General features: G+C 43.6%; 2 protein-coding genes and 1 long non-coding RNA gene across 4 annotated transcripts in view; 1 reads left to right on the top strand and 2 right to left on the bottom strand.

The window, feature by feature from the left end:
• Nucleotides 1–16,823, bottom strand: part of ZNFX1 (zinc finger NFX1-type containing 1) — a 474,364-nt gene that overhangs the window by 182,123 nt on the left and 275,418 nt on the right. The window lies entirely within an intron of this gene.
• KCNB1 (potassium voltage-gated channel subfamily B member 1) overlaps nt 1–16,823 on the bottom strand; it is a 124,693-nt gene that overhangs the window by 51,655 nt on the left and 56,215 nt on the right. The window lies entirely within an intron of this gene.
• The window catches only part of LOC138149386 (uncharacterized), a 63,100-nt gene that overhangs the window by 11,457 nt on the left and 34,820 nt on the right, over nt 1–16,823 (top strand). The window contains exons 3-4 of one of the 2 annotated variants that reach the window (XR_011165299.1): nt 145–348; nt 453–1,759. The exons of the other annotated variant lie outside the window; for it this stretch is intronic. This is a non-coding gene — a long non-coding RNA (uncharacterized lncRNA). Of the gene's footprint in view, nt 1–144; nt 349–452; nt 1,760–16,823 lie in introns of those variants that run through there. 2 annotated transcript variants of the gene reach the window in all.

Genomic DNA, 16,823 nt, shown 5'->3' on the forward strand with positions numbered 1-16,823 from the left:
ATGGACAAAGTGAGCAGCTAGGAGTCACTGGCTAGAGTGCTGGTCCTGGAGTCAAGATGACTCATCTTCCTGAGTTCAAATCTGGCCTCAGACACTTACTAACTGTGTGACCCTGGGCAAGTCACTTAACCCTGTTTGCTTCAGTTTCCTCATCTAGAAAATGAACTGGAGAAGGAAATGGCCAATCACTCCAGGATCTTTGCCAGGAAAATCCCTAATAGGGTCATAGAAAGTTGGACACAACTGAAAGGGCTCAAACAACAAAAGAGGTTATCCAGCCCAACTCTCTCATTTTATGGATGGGTAAACCGAGACACAGAGGAGAGTCGTGAGCTCAAGATCACTCAGGTAGGATGTGGTGGAGGTGAGCATCAAACTCAAGAAGCAGGATTATAGATCTCTAGCTGAAAGAGACCTCAGAGATCATCTAGCCAAATCCCTTCCTTTCACAGATGAAGAAACTGAAGCACAGGAAGGTTGCCCAAGATTCCACAGATTGGAAGAGGTAGGACCTTGTGATAGTAATGGCAATTAAAGATCCCCCTGTATTGGCTTGGTTTTCAAATTGATTGTGTTAAAACCCAGAGTTTGTTAATCCCACCTGTGGGATGGGCTTGTTGATGTGAAAAGAAAGTCCTGAATTGGGAGGAGCTGGTGATGTAGATTTGGAGAGACACAAGAGAGAGGCGGAAGATCTTTTTGGAAGCAGCACCTCGCAGAGAGAGAGAGACTAAGAGAATTGCTGGTGGCCGCTTTGAATTGCCCTGGACTTTTGAGACCTGCCCCCCTGAGCTGCCAAGGACTGAGGAGACATGGCTGTTTTGCTGGTACTTTGTCTGTCTGTTTTGATGTTATTTTGCCAGATTTGTCCACTGGTGAAAGACTGTCCTGTTGAAGAAGTCCTGGAACCTGGCATTTGGTTAAGAAGCCCTGAGACTGTCCTGCAGACAGAGAGTGAATACTGTCCACTGATGAGGGACAGTACTGTTGTTGCAGGGGTCTGGAGACTGTCCTGCAGACAGAGTGAATACTGTCCACTGGTGAAGGACAGTGCTGTTGTTGCAGGGGTCTGGGAACCTTTCTGTTGGTTCGGAAGCCCTGAAGAAGGATTTTCTTGTTGTATGTTTACAGAAATCCTGGGAGAGGGCTTTGCTAATGTGTTCAGGGGTTCTAGGACTGTTCTACAGACAGAGGATAAATTCATGAAGGGACTGGCAATGTATCTTATGGCCTTGCTAAGCCTTGTCTCCCCAGGAACTAAGATTGCTGAGAACTTGCCTTGTGTCAAGATGAAGAAAAGACCTCCATTTGGGTATTAAGTGCTGTGTTTAAACTTGATGTAACTCTGGGGTAGATTCAATTGTGATCCAGGGGTGGGGAACTTTTGATCTTATGTTTGGAAACTAATCTCCATTTGAGAAGAGGGGCTTTGTGGTGGACTTAATGAAGGTATAGCCTAGGGGTGGAGAAGTATTTAGAACAGAGACTTTGTAATTGATTGAATGATTGGAAGGTCCTGGGGTGGGGTTGTACTTGGAGATTATTTAATCACACTTAGTAAATGCTGTATTTTGAATGATGTCATGTTTTAATCTTCTCTGTTCTTGGTTTGTCACTGAATAAAATAGAGAGCACCTATGCTGGTATTTTGAACCTGGGAAGTTGCCTTCTTTTGGCATTATATTACAGACCTGAACCCAGGTCCTCTGACTTCAGCACCAATGCTCTTCCCACTGAACTACACTGCACTCATTACATTGCACCCCACTGCCTAATTTTTCTTCTCCCCTTCTTCCCCCTCCTCTAGGCAGCCCCACCTCTGCCTTCCCACCTCCTCCCCTTTGTTCAGGCTGTGAACCATGACCCCAATGAGGACCTGTTTGCATATACCTCAGGGTGGCTCATCCTCCCCGTGACCCTCCCTGTATGTCTGCATGTTCAGCCTACCTGCTTCCCCTGGGGCCTAGACTGGGACATGACTGGAAGCCAAAATCCAGCTTGGCAGCCATGTCTGGTAAATAGGAACCTGGTTATGGCTTGCTCTGGATTAATTTACAGATGATGAGTGGGTAGTGTGGTGTAGTTGCATGTACCCTGGACTTGGAGTCAGGAGATCTGTGTTTGAATTCCATTTCTGACAAATGAATAAACAAGTGAAAAACATTTATTAAGCATATACTGAGTTCAAAGGACAGTGCTAAGTCCTGGAGATACCTAGACAGTAAAGCAAGGCTGCCTTTGCATTCAAAGAGCTCCGTTTTTAATACAGGGACATAACGCACATGGAAGGTTTCTGCTGCAGATCGGAAGCAAAGGTCCCATGACCCTCAGGGTGCAGCAGCAAAGCACCTCCTTTTATGTCATTTCCACCGACAATGCCATATTCATTTCAGCTACTGAACCATTTGACAACCTCAAGGATCTGGGGGCGAGAACTTTCTTTTTCTGAATCTTCAGTAGCTTTGGCTGTTGAGGAGGAAGGGGGCCCTACCTCCTGTAGAGGCAGTTAATGTTAACTCTGTGCAATGGTTGCTTCCCTGGGTGAGTCATTTAACTTTTCTTGGTCTTAATTTCCTCATCTATAAAATGGGTCTTTTGACACTTACATCAGAGAAAAGAGCCTTGAAAATTGTAGATCTTTATAGATACATGAGTTTTTGTCATTAAGGGCATCCTAGTATCTCCCACAATGCCCAACACATAGTAAGTGCTTTAAAATGCTTCAGTGGAATAGACACGAAATTTTCAGTGGAAATGACACTAAATAAGAGCGTTGTTATCTACTTTGCCCCTGACACCTAAAGACCATTTTGGGACCTATCCATCTGACTTGCAGTTGAAACCTTCTATGTGTGTTATCTTCCCTATTAGAATATGAGCAAGACTATCTAACTTTCCTGTCTGTATAGGCAGTGCTTTGTATACAGTAAGCACTTAAAAATGCTTTATCCACTCCATTCATTCATTCATCTGCTCCTCTTACTTGGGTAGGTGTGGTGAGGCAGCAGCAGCATGGATGTCTTCCAAGACTCAGTTTCCATTGTCTGGGCAGATTCCAGACCTGAATTGTTTCATATCTGTACAACAGTTTTTCAAGGATCCATGATTTCATTGGCATGGGTCCTGACAGAGATCACGACTCCCCCCCCCCCACACACACACATCTTGTTAAGAGTTGCTGTGGCCAAAAAAAACATTACATTACATTATGACCAGTCTTCTTCTGACGAACCCCTCTTTACTTAGGCCAATCCTTCGAAGATGGACACGTTGCATCTCACTAGGCCCATCTCTCTCCCTTCCCCACCCCTCACCACAGATTACCTTCCATTTGCATGGTGTGTATCTTGTATGTACCTGGCATGGTATCCTTCATTAGAATGTGACCTCCTCGAGGGTAGGGGCCATATTTGCTTTTCTGTGAATCCCTGGGCACTTAGTATAGTCCATGTCTGGTATATAGTAAGTTTTTGATAAATGCTTGTTGACTCGAAATCTTTCCAGCTTAGTAAAACTGATTTGTCTGGCAAATGATTATTTATCCAGAGGCCAAGCAACCAGAGTTTCAACTCAGTCCAGATCCCTCGGCCTCCAGGAGATCTTCCTTGACCACCAGTCCACAGGGATCTCTCTCACACCCCATCTCCTACAGCCTCCACTCTATGTTGTCACACACAACATTTAGCATAAACTGTCTTCCATTAGTCTCTAATTACTTCCTAAGTCTTTTCTCCTCACAAGACTGTGAGTCTCATGAAGGCAGAAGGGCATTGGGTCTTGCCTCTCCTTCTTCCTCTCTCCCTATCAATGCCCAATACAAGATACACAGCACACCATAATGAACCCAATGAGGAAAGCACTTTGTAACTCCAGGGCTAAAGAGATGCTGGTAATAAAAAAGGCAGCTGCCCCTGGCTAATCTAAGGGTTCCTGGTGATACCAGGTTGGCAAAGCAGCAAACCAGGCCAGTGTCCCTTGACAACCAAGCAAATAAGATCAGGTTGATTTCTGGCTCACGGATCGATCACTAAAGTAAAAGAGTCCTGGCTTTCAAGGCATAAGGTCAGAAAACCATAGAATCTCCGCACTCAGAAGGACCTCAGAGGCCAATGAGGCTCCTACTCGAGCAAGAATACACTCTACCCATGCCCAACATGAGGCCATGCGGCCTCCTCTGAAAGGCCTCCATTACTGCCTTTGAAAACCAGGGCAGCAACAGTGTCTGGTGCTAGGGATTCAAACCAAAAACAAGTCCTGACCTCGGGGTGCTTACATTCTGCTGGGAGCTAGCTCTATTTTGGTCAGCTCTGTGCCTTAGGAAGTCTTCATTTACACGGAGCCTAACTCTGCCTCTCTGCAGCTTGCTCTTATTGTCCCTTCCTCTGCCTTCCAAAGCCAGGCAGAACCAAGTTAATTCCCCTTCCAGGGGATGATTTTTTGAATACTTGAAGAGACATATCGAGTTTCTCTATGCCTTCCTCCATTGATCTTCCCATGATGTGGTCTCCAGACTTTCACCATGTCCCAGAGGATGCAGGCCAGATGTGGGCTATGCAGGTCTGCCTACCCAGGTCTTTCTGTCCTTTGCCTTGTGACTACACTCATAAGCCTCCAACATACAGACCTACATGTCCTCTTGCATCTTATATCTTGGACTTGCATCTCAGCCAGCATGCTTTTCACTATACCAACTGCTTCTCTAATGATGTATAGTCATAGAATGTTCCATGCCCTCATTTTACAGCTATGGAAAGCATTAGCTGGAAAGTGAAGGTTGATTTGCGCTAATAATAATAATAAAAATAAATCATTTATTGGATAGTACTTTAAAGGGTTCAAAATGCTTTCTCATCAGTTATCTCATTGGATTTTCACAGTCACCCCATAACATAGGTAGGGTAATTACATATGAGGAGTCTGACTCAGATAGGTTAAGTAATTTACCCAAGAGCACATAGCAAATACATGGTATGGCTGGGACTGGGATCTGGCTCCTTATACTTTGTTCTATGCTCCCCAAGCAAAGGAAATAGAAATGTCTTAGCCAAGATCTCCACAGAGTTTTGTTTCAGCAATTTGCTTGTTAAGGTAGCCAACCATGTGGATAAACACAGGTCCACAGCTCTGCCACTGGAAAAGAACAAAGCTGGATTCACCATGGTCATTTCTTCACTAGACAACAGTCAACAGTTGTTGACAGCCAGCAGTGGTGACCTGCTGGGGAGACTTGTGCCATGCTTGTGGATTATAGTTATGTCTCACTTTACACAGTCAAAGTGTTCCTTCTTGGAAGGTCTCCAGGCCTTGAGGCTTGCAGTCTTAGGCTCTCATAAAAACAGAAGCCCCAAAGGCTTGTGAACCTTTGCCTGAGCTTTGCACAAATGAATCATTCCAGGCTCCCATGAGAAGAGGAAGTGGGCTTTTCGAGGAAACCACTCTCTCAAAGAAACTGGTGGGTTTGGTTATGGCAGAAATGGCTTATGTGGTCAACGACTGGGGAATGATTATGGTATAGAAACATTATTGAACATTATCATGTTGCAAGAAATGGCAAGAGGCAGTAAGTTATAGTGGATAGACAGCTGGTCTTAGAGCCAGGAAAACCTGGGTTCAAGTCCAGTCTCTGACATTTGCTGGTTGTGTGACCCTGGACAAGTCACTTAAACTCCTAGGACTCTAGGCAGCTTCTAGGACTAAAGATTCTGCAGAGAAGGTGTCAACTTGCATTTGTAGAGGAAGATTCCTTATTGGAGAGTTCCCTTTGCCAATAATATAAAAAATCTAACCACTATCCCCATCCCTAGCAAATCACAAATATGAGCATTACAAAGAAAGAAGGGAAGTTGTATCACAGGAGTCTGAACTGGAATAGGTTTTAGAAGCCATCCAGTCCAACCCTTTATATAGTTGAGGAAACTAAGACCCAGAAAACAAGTGATTTGGCCAAATTACATCAGTAGTTAATAACAGGGCAAGGATTGAAGCCTAGATTTTCTGACCACAGAGTGTTCCTCCTGCTTCACTATGGGGATGCACAGAGTATTTTAGATATAGGGTAGTATGTCTGGGGCAGACCATATAGAAGTAGGGGTATGTGTATATGTGTGTGTTAGCATGTGTGTATAAATGCATGTATGTATCAAGGTATGTATTATAAACCCAACGTTCCATTGGATCTAAGCGATGTGGGCATTCTCTCCAATAATGAAGATAATAATTCATCCTTATTTACCCTTACTAGGTAGCTCTTGTCCACATCCTCCCAGAAATCCATAAGAGAAGGTCCACTCAACATGCTGGAGTCCTTCTTTTCATGCTTTTGATATTGTGTGGATAACAGTGAAGCATGGGGGGGCTACCCCACGGTTATCCTTTGCTCTCCTCACATGCTGCCAGATCCATTAAAACAAACGTTATATATTTCCTTCCAGCAAACTGTAAATGGTTTATACTTTATGGCCTTATGTGTGGTTTTCTTTCTTTTGATTGATTGTTTCTGTTCAGATGATTAAATTTATGATATAAATCATTAAAAAAAAACCACTGGTGACCTTTAGAGAGCAGTTTTCAAGTCATTCCTGTGCTCAAAATCTTTGATTGATCCATTGAATAAAATCCAGACTTCTCAACCTACTAGTCAAGACACTCCACAGCCTTGCGCCCCTTTACCTTTCCAACCTTACCTCACACCGTTCTCTCTCAAATCCACATTGGATGACTGACCATTCTTTATCTACTCTCTATTATCTCTGCCTCTTAGAATCCAAGGTAGACCATTATGTCTTAGGTTCTCCAGAGTCATCTGGGTCCAGTGGCCAGATATAGATCAGGACAACTGGAGATGACTTAGGATGCAGTGGGGGACCTTCTAATGTCTTAGATAATTTATTCCTTATGCTTGGAATGTGGCTTCTTACCAATCCTATTGAAATTCCACTCATCCTTCAAGGCTCAGCTCCAATAGCAGCAATTTCAGTGAGCCTTTCTGGTTCAACTTCATAGGAAATGACCTTTCTTTTTTTGGACCCCTCATAAACTCTTTGCACCTCTCATGCCTTTACTGTATTCTATTTTTATTTATAGTTATGTTTTCTTCTTCCAACCAGATTGTGAGTTCTATGCTGAGTCTTATATTTCTCTGAATCTTGCCCACAGCCAAATGTGGTCCTTGGCATATAGTAGGTGGCTCATAGAATTATAGATCCAGACCTGGGAAGGACCTTAGAGGCCATTGAGTCCAATCTGCTCATTTTGTAGAGGAAGAAACTGATGCTAAACAAGGTTAAGTGACTTGCCCAGGTTCATAAAGCTAATTAGTATCTGAGGCAGGATTTGAACTCAGGGTTTCTGACTTTAAACTCAGTGCTCTATTTCTTGTACCACCTGTTTGCCTCAATGCTTGGTAAACTGAAATCACTGATCTTGTTGGAAATTTCTATTTAAATATTTCCAACGCTGAAGGAGCCTTGGAGTGGGTCAGGGATCTAGCTCAGTCAATGGCTTCTTGTACGAGAATAGCAAGCAGTATTATTGGTAGACATTGCTGAAGGCATAAGTAGATCACATTTCTATAGTGCCTTAAGATTTACAAAGTGCTTTCCTCACAATCCTATGAGTTTCATAGTGAGTGGAATGATTTAAAATGTGTCAGAGGTTATATAGGGGGTTCCTGGGGAGGAATTTTATTTGCCAATGTGGGTTGGCACCTTCTCTGTGATTTACAGTCTTAGGGAATTGACAAATTAGCTGACTTGTCCAGGTTAACATAACCAGCATGTATCACAGGCAAGACTGAATCCTGTTCTATTTGACTTGAGGACTGCTGTCTATTAACAGCTTTTCAAGGGAGTATTATTATGCCCATTTTACACATGAAGAAATGAGGTGAAGAGAGCTTAAATGACTTGGTGGAGTTACATAGCTAATGAGTATTAGGGATGGGAATGAAACTCAGATCTCCTGACTCCTGATTCCAGAAACCTCTGCCTTCCACCCTCTCCCTTCCACCATATTGCTTCTGAAGTAATCTTGGGCAAGTCACTTACCTTCTTTGGACTTTTGAAGTTGCTTCATCTGCAAAACAAGGGAGTTGGACCACTAATACTAATGAACTTCTTTGTGGAGTCTGAGATTTAAAATTGTCTAGGTAGGTCCTGTCCTCAAAGGATCCTGCAGTCCCACAAGGAAACATACACTTAGGAAAGGTATGGTAATGAGGCAGGTCTGACCTGAAGGGGCTCAGGGCCAAAGATCACTGTAGACTGGAATGGTGTGGAATCAGGGTTCTTGGAAGAGATGGCTCTTTGATCTGGGCCTTGGTGAGGGGGTGGGAGGGAATTGCAGATTCCCCTGGCCAGGGATGTCCCGTCTCCTAATTCAGTCCAGGACCCCTTTTCTCCACCATAAGGCCACCACCTTAATTGAGGGACCTCTTCCCTTCACTCTTAATTGGTCTCCCTGCCTCAAGTCTGTCCTTATCTGGTCCATCTTCCACACAGATGCCACAGTGCTTTTCCAAAAATTCAGGTCTGACTACCTCATCCCCTACTCACTAAACTCTAGTAACTTTCTATTGCCTCTAAGATCAAATATAAACTCTGTTTGGCTTTTAAAGTCCCTCATAACTGACCCCAAGCTTCTTTTCCAGACTCGTTATACCATACTCCATATCCTACACTTTGTGATCCAAACTGGCCCTCCCTCTGTGCCCCCCATTTCCTGCTTCCAGGCCTTTGCCCTGGTTGTTCTTTCCCCCAGAATGCACTCCTTCCTCACCTTTACCTACATAACCTCTCATTCCCTTCAAGATAAAGCTCAAGCACAGTGTTCAATATGAAATCTTTCTAATTCCCCAACCTTACCCTGCTTCCCTAACCACCTTGTATTTTTTCTTTATATACTCATGTATGTCTCTGTTATCTCTCTCACTAGAGGACAAACTCCTTGAGAGCAGGAATTGCTTCATTTCTTGCTTTCGTACCCTCAGTACATGACATCTAGTTCTTGTTGAGTCATTCAGTTGTGTCTGACCCTGTGTGACATCATGGACTTGTCCAAAAGGTTTTCTTGGCAAAGATACTAGAGTAGTTTGCCATTTCCTTCTCCAGTGTGTCTCCATTTTGCAGATGAAGTGAGGAAAATATAAGTTAACTGACTTGCCCATGGTCACACAGCTAGTAGGCATTAATAAGCACTTGTTGATTGATTTTATAGGCAAGGAAACTGAGGCCCAAGAAGTGGTGAACTGTCTGAAGTCATATACTTGGTGAATAGCAAAGGTAGCATTTGAACCCAGATCCTCTGACTCTCTTTAGATCCAGTGCTCCTTCTGACACACCACAGTGCATCCCTTCTTCTGCTCAGCTCCTGTGGGCAGGTGTAAAACTAATGAATAAGCTTTGCTGAGAGGGTTACTGCAGGCAAAAAGTACCACATCTGTTCCTGTGCTACTTTACCCAACAAAACAGGGGATTTTAACTGTTCTCAAGTGAGCATTTCCTGCTAGGATGCTGGTTGGCTCAGCTCCTTAGAGGCAGAGAGGCCCACTGAGTTCTTTGATAGCTATTGCCTAGCATAGTTTGCATGTAGACAGACTACTGCCTCAGAGGGCCTCAAAGCAAGTATTATCACCATTTCACAGATGGGCCAGCCCAGGCTCCATTAAGTTATTTCCCCAAGTTCAGACAACAAATCAACCAAAGGAATTGACTTTGAAAAGGAAATGAAGGAAAACAGTTTGGCGGGTGGGTGGGATTGTAGTGTCAAATCAGGAGTTTTTCAAGGAACGGGGTCACCTAGGTGCGTTTATAGACAGCAGAGTGGGAGCCAGGAGAGACAGAAGATTAGTAAGAGAGAAGAGAAGATTGTGGGAGCAGCTTTTGGGAGACGGTTGGATCAAGGAAATGTGTGGAGGGATAGGTTTTGGCAAGGAGGAAGGCCACCTCTTCATCAGAGGCTAAAAGAGAGACGTAAAGGAGGGAGAGCGGGAGAGAGTGTCTAGAGGTCTGGAGGTGTGGGGAGAAGGAGCAGGACCTCTGCTTCCTCAGTAAAGCAGGAGGCCGGGTCCTCAGCTGAGAAGGCTGGGGGTGGCTAGCACAGGAGGCCGGAAGGGAGAAGAACGTTTGAGACAGCCGAGGTGGGAAGAGACTCACTGAGGGAGGAGAAAAAGGACTACCGTGCTGTAGTGACAACCGAGATGAGATTAGATAACACATTTGTAGTGAATCCCTACTGCAGATGATTACGTGACTTCCTCTAGCTCTGTTCAGCAGCATGGGAGTAGGAGTGGAGGAGGCAGATGGTGGGAGTGATCTGCGTTGGGATTTGGAAAGGCATGAATGGCAATGGGACAAAGAGGTAAAAGATTAAAGAGTAAAGGACTATCAGAGTTGATTTGATTAGCACAGTGGACAGAGCACCAGTCCTGACCTCAGACACTTATTAGCTGTGTGACCCTGGGCAAGTCGCTTAACTTCAATTGCCTCAAAAAAAAAAAAAGATTGAGGGGCAGCTGGGTGGCACAGTGGATAGAAGACTAGGCTTTTTTCCTGAGTTCAAATCTGGCCTCAGATACTTATTAGCTGTGTGACCATGGGCAAGTCACTCAACCTTGGTAGCCTTAGTTTTCTCATCTGTATAATTAACTGGAGAAGGAAATGGCAAACCACTCCAGTATCTTTGCCAAGGAAACCCCAAATGGGGTCATGAAGAGTTGGACAACAAAAAGGGTTGTGATTGGGAAGAAATGTGAAGCCAGAGCAAGGGTGATGGCCTGAGAGAATATTGAAGGATGAAGGGACTGGGGGTCATGACAAGGACTGAGAATAGGGTTAGGAGTAAGAATGGGATGATAGTAAGCTATGGTGAGATACGTCTATTACAGAATTCTTGATTTTGGAAATGAGATATCTGTGGATAATGTGGAGATCAAGAGTGTGTCCAATCCTGTGTCTCCCTGAGGAGAGGTGGGAGCTGAGGAGTCTGAGGGACTGGAAGGCTAAAGTGTTGGAGAGAATATTTACATGTATGTTGAAATCCCCTAGTTTAGTGTTTCTTAAACTTTTTGGTTTCAGGATCCATTTATACTCTTGAAAACTTTGGAGAACTCCTCAAAGAGCTTCTGTTTATAAGGGTTATAGTTATCAATACTTGCCAAACTAGAAATTGGGGAAAATCATATTAGAAACTAGAAATTTATCAAACTAGAAGTTAGAAAATCCAATCAGAAATTTGAATTGGACATTAGAAACACCTTAGTATTATTAGGAAAATAATTTTGACCCCCCAGACAACACTTTGAGAACCTCAGCCCTAGTATGAGGACAGTAGTCAAGGGAGAGGAAGAAGACTGTGAGCCAAGGACTAAGCTCCTTGAGGAAAGAGGGAATGGCCTGAGCAGTGGTAAATAACTGCTCTCAGTATCTGGATTGAGTGATAGGTAAATAACCAAAAAAGGAGTCTGAGACAAGGATCAAACCTGAGGACTTTGGACCTCAGTGTCAGGGCTCTTACCACTGCATCTCTTTAGGAGGATTTCAAGCAGAGGCCGAGTAGACACCGGCAAATATTATAAAATGAGAGTTTACAGTTTTTTAAAGCATGAAGGTTTACAAAAAGCATGTTTCACAATCCTGTGAGGTAATTGTGCAAATATCTGCATTACCAAGTTCCTGCTGGATATTACAATGCCGATAGACATCTCAAGCTCAACAAATCCAAAATGGAACTTGTTATATTCCCACTCTCCCTTCCAAACCATTCCTCCATCAAATTTCCCCACATTCATTGAGGGTACTTCCATCCTTCTAGTAACCAGGGAAATCATCACCCTCATTTACTCCCACATTTGATCAGATGCCAAATCTTATTTATTCTAATTCCACAAAATCTCTTACAATGGCTCCCTTCTCTCTACTCATGTGGCCACCATCCTAGTGAAGGCCTTCATTACCTTTTGCCCATCCTACACCATATCCTCCTAATTGGTCTCACTGTTTCTAGTTTCTGCTCTCTCCAATCCATTATCTACACAGTCCTTGTCATTCCCCTACTCAAAATTTTTCCATGGTTCCCTATTGACTCTAGAACAAGCTATAAGATTCTCAGCCTGAACTGGAAGCTGACTTCTACCTAACTTGCCTTATTTATTCTGTATTATTGCTTTTCATGGATCCTCTATTCCAATTAAGCTAGTTTGATAGCTGTTTCCCACACATGACATCTCATCTCCTACCTTGGTGCCTTTGTGTAGATGGTGCAACATGCCAGGGATGTACTTTCTCTTCACCTCTGCCTTGTAGAAGTGCTGTCTGCCTTCAGAGCATGCCTGCATGAGACTTTTTCCTGACCCCTCCTTTGTTTGTCTTTATTCTTTTTTTTTACTTTGTATTTATCTGTATATTTTTGTTGTTGTTCAGTAAAGCCTGCCTCTTCACAATCCCATAGGTCAGCTGTCCATGGGATTTTCTTGGCAAAGTTACTGGCATGGTTTGCCATTTCCTTTGACCAGAGAAGAAAAGCAAACAGAGGTTAAAGTGACTTGTCCACAGTCCCACGGCTAATGAGGCTGGATTTGAACTCAGGTCTTCTTGACTCCAGGCCCAGAGCTCTCTTGATACTTATTTATCTGTGTATATCCTATCTCCATCTCCCAGCAAAATATGATCCTTAAAGAAGACACTGCATTGTTTGTGTCATTGTATACCCTGCACTTGGCATAGTGCCGGGTATACAGTAGGCATTTACTACATATTTGGCGAATTCTCTTTAACATCCATTTTACAGATGGGGAAAATGCAGAAATGACTGCGATCCAAGATCACCAAACTAGTAATTAGAATTAGCAGAGCTGGATTTCATGACCAAGTATCCTCCCAGAGATTCCTGCTCAGGGGCCTTTTGAGAGCTCTGTCAGTTTTAAGATTATATAACTCTATACTTAGTATCCTAGGATCACAGATTTAGGCCTAGAAAGGACCTTCGAGGTCATATATTTCAACCTCTTTATTTTACAGATGAGGAAACTGAGGAAAGGCACTGAGGGTTAAGTGATTTGACCAAAGTCACACTAATAATAGTTAATGAGCAGCTGAGCAGGGATAAGCCAGAACTTGGAATCCTATTGAGTTTGGGAGACCCAGAGCCAGACTTCCTGAAGAAGGCCAAATGGAAAGTGATGAGACTTTGACATTTTGGGCCCTGTGATCCCCCCAATTTTCCCCCCATACCCATGTCCTGCTGCTGGGGAACAGCAAACAGTTTGGAAGGCCAGGCGATATATTTAACAATGAGTCATTCTTTTAGGAGGATCAGCTGGGAAAGGCTTGCGCTCCACCAGGAATAATGCAGGGATGTGTCTTGGGGAATCAGTGTCCGGGTCTCACCATGGCAACCCCAACCTAGCAGTTTTCCTGCAGCTGGGGTGATGGAGCCCAAGACAGTGGCAGAAAATAGCCCGGCGTGCTGAATTCCGGGTGATTCACGCAGGCGTGTGGCCTCCAGTGGCTCTGAATGGCATGTTTTGAGACCTTGACTGAATATAGCTATTAGCCATAAAGCCCTTTTTCCCTGTTCCCCATCCCTAGTGATAGTTTCTCTGTCACTAGAGGCCAAGGGAAGCCTGTCTAGGTTACAAAAGGAAAATGAGTGGGCGATTCATCCAAAATGGTGGTCTGGGGCTGGGGGGATCCTGTTCTTGAGAACCCAGGATATCCTCACACTGAGCCAATGGTACCTGGAGTTCCTGGCTTTACTGGTGCCCTTGACCTCACTGGAGTGCTAAATCTTGACTTGATGAGAATTCCAGCTTTGGGAATAGCCCCAGCACTCATACAAACACACACATACATACATCTGTTGTTGTTCAGTACTTTTCAGTACCCCATTTAGGGCTTTCTTGGCAAAGATAAAGTGATTTGCCATTCCCTTTTCCAGCTCATTCTACAGATAAGGAAACTGAGGCAAACAGGATTAATTGTCACAGGGTCAAGTGTCTGAGGCTAGATTTGAATTCAGGAAGCTTTCCTAACTCCAGGCTCCACACTCTATCCACTGTACCACATACAGACACACACATAATACACACACCCACACAAATACATATGTACAAACATAATATACATGACACATATAAATGCACCCAAACTATATCCACAAACATACAAACATGTGTATACATATGTGTGCAATACAAACATGTCACACATAAATACATGTATATATTATAGAAATATACATGCTGACAATCATGTACATATTCACATAAAACCACATATTCATATATACAGTTACATTTACAAAATAAGGTGGTGCAATGAAAAAGAATTCTGAGTTTGGAGCCTGGGACCTGAGGCCATGTCTTGGCTGTGTCCCTCATTCCCTTTGTTAATACTCACTCAGCCTCTCTGGCCTCAGGCTCCCTCTCTTTAAAATGAAGGGCTTAGACTTGGTGAACTCTTGAGTTCTTTAACATCTCTAAATCTTTAAAACCAACACTGACACTACATGTATAGGGAAAGCCAGGTGGCACAGTGGATAGACTGATGGCCCTGGAGTCAGGAGGACCTGAGTTCAAATTCAGCCTCCAATAGCTACTAGCTGTGTGATCCTGGTAAATCATTTAACCCTGTTTGCCTCAGTTTCCTCATCTGTAAAATGAGCTGGAGAAGGAAATGGTAAACCACACTAGTAACATTGCTGAAAAAACTCCAAATGGGGTCACAAAAAGTCAAATGTAACCAAAACAACTCAGCATTTTACATGTCTATATGTGTTTTGTTTTGTTTTCTTTTTTGGATTGGACCTGCAATTCAATTGGTGTAGGGAGCTCCCACTGAGGAAACTCTACCAGTGATGATTGGCATGTACTCTGCAAGAGTGATCTTGCAGTCTTAGGGAAATGCCTGGCGTACTAAGAGGCTAAGTGATGGAGGGTCATGAAGTCAGTATTCATCTGAAGCAGAGCTTCAAGTCAGACCTTCCCGACTGAGCCTGAAACCAGCTTTCTATTCTCTCCTCCACCATATTGCCTTTCATGTACAATACCTTGGCACACACATGCATATACAGACCATATACACCTGCACACATATTTGTATCTAACCAAATGCTGGTATATACATACTCATGTCCACATGTCCTCTGTAGCTCAGTGATAAATGCAATTGGAGATGTTTGAGGCAGTGATGTTTGGCTCTTAGCCATGGAACCAACAGCCAGTGCCATCCTGAAGGGTTTGGTCCTTGCTGTGTGCATGTCTTCCTTGTCTAGACTCATTAGACTTCTCTTCCTAAGAGTTTGTGGGGGCAGGGATGTGTGTGATAAAATTTGACAAGTTAGAGATGGGAAAACTGAGTTAGAACAAAGTATCTTGGAGGAAATGTATCAAGAATGTAAGGGTCTGCATAGAAAATCTGCCTTTTTTAGAAAGTGGGGAGAGGGAGAGTCAGAAGCTTGGGACCCTTTGCCCCGTGGCCTGGACACTGTGGGCTGCAGGAGGCCTGGGGAAATCACATGTCTGGCCCAGGAGAGATCAGGAAATTGACCCCAGGATTCCTGACACCCATTATCAGGTTCTGAACCACCAATCCCAGCTGTCTAAGTGAGGCTGGGAGGGGTGGTGCCCCAGCCAGTCTCCTTGGTTCCCTTCCCAGCCTCTTCCTTCATTTAGCCATCTTCTTACCTCTTAATCATAGCTTATCAATAAAGACAGTCCTGGTCCCCTACTGAGGATCACTCAGCCACCCTTCCCAAGGAAACAAAAAAGAGGTGTTTTTCCACTTCTATTTTTGCCTCCTGCCTACAGCTTGGTTCTCTGGGAACACACCCTCCCTAAAAGGCTGTCTCAGATGCTCTGCCTCTCCAGAGAGGTCCTACTGGTTGGCTGTGTTAGGTTATGTTAATACCATCAAAGAAACTGAATCTTCCCAATTAGGAAAGCAGGATTTCATGGGGCTGGTTCTCAATTTTTCTCCCCAAAACATGTACGATGGAGGTTGTTAGACTGGAAAACCTCCTGGCATATGTTTACCCCAAATGATGAATATGTTGACATCCCTGGATCCATTCTGATCACCATGAAGGGAACTTGGACCTTTCACAGGATATAAGACACGGAAGGGACTTAAGGACCCAGAATGTCAGAACTGGAAGAGATCTTAGCCAACATAAAACAGGATATCAGACATAGAAGAAAGCTTAGAACGTAGTGCTGGAAAAAAATCTTCAAACATATAACATTAGCAAGTTAAAATTGCAGGGGAATCTTAAAGCATAAAAGATTGCTTGTCAAGGGCTAGAAGGGACATTAGAACCCAACAGAATGTCAGGGATGGAAAAGTCCTTCAAGCATCTAACAGCTGGAGGGGGCCTTAAAACATTGAATAAAAGGCTTGACAAAAGACCCTAAAATACAGAAAGTAATATTAGAACTAGATTGTTGTTGTTCAGTCATTTTTTCAGTCATGGCTGACTTTTCAAGATGCCATTTGTGGTTTTCTTGGCAAAGATACTGGAGTGGTTTGCTTTTTCCTTTTCCAGCTAATTTTACTGATAAGGAAACTGAGGCAAACAAGCTTAAGTGACTTGCTCAGGGTCACACAGCTAGTAAGTGTCTGAGATCAAATCTGAACTCAGGAAGAGGAGTCTTTCTGATTCCAAGCCCAGTGCCCCATCCACTGTACTCTGGAACCGAAAGAGATCATCCAGTACAATCTCACAATTTTAGAGATAGGGAAACAAATACTGATAGAGAACTACTTTGCCTAAGGTACTTTGTAAAATAGGGTTACAAAAGTCCCTGAGACAAAGTCCCTTCTCTTTGGAGT

This window comes from Petaurus breviceps, unplaced genomic scaffold (assembly GCF_028583685.1).
Source record: "Petaurus breviceps papuanus isolate PSGF00001 unplaced genomic scaffold, PetGlider_PUasm1.0 90847, whole genome shotgun sequence".
Taxonomy (NCBI): domain Eukaryota; kingdom Metazoa; phylum Chordata; class Mammalia; order Diprotodontia; family Petauridae; genus Petaurus; species Petaurus breviceps.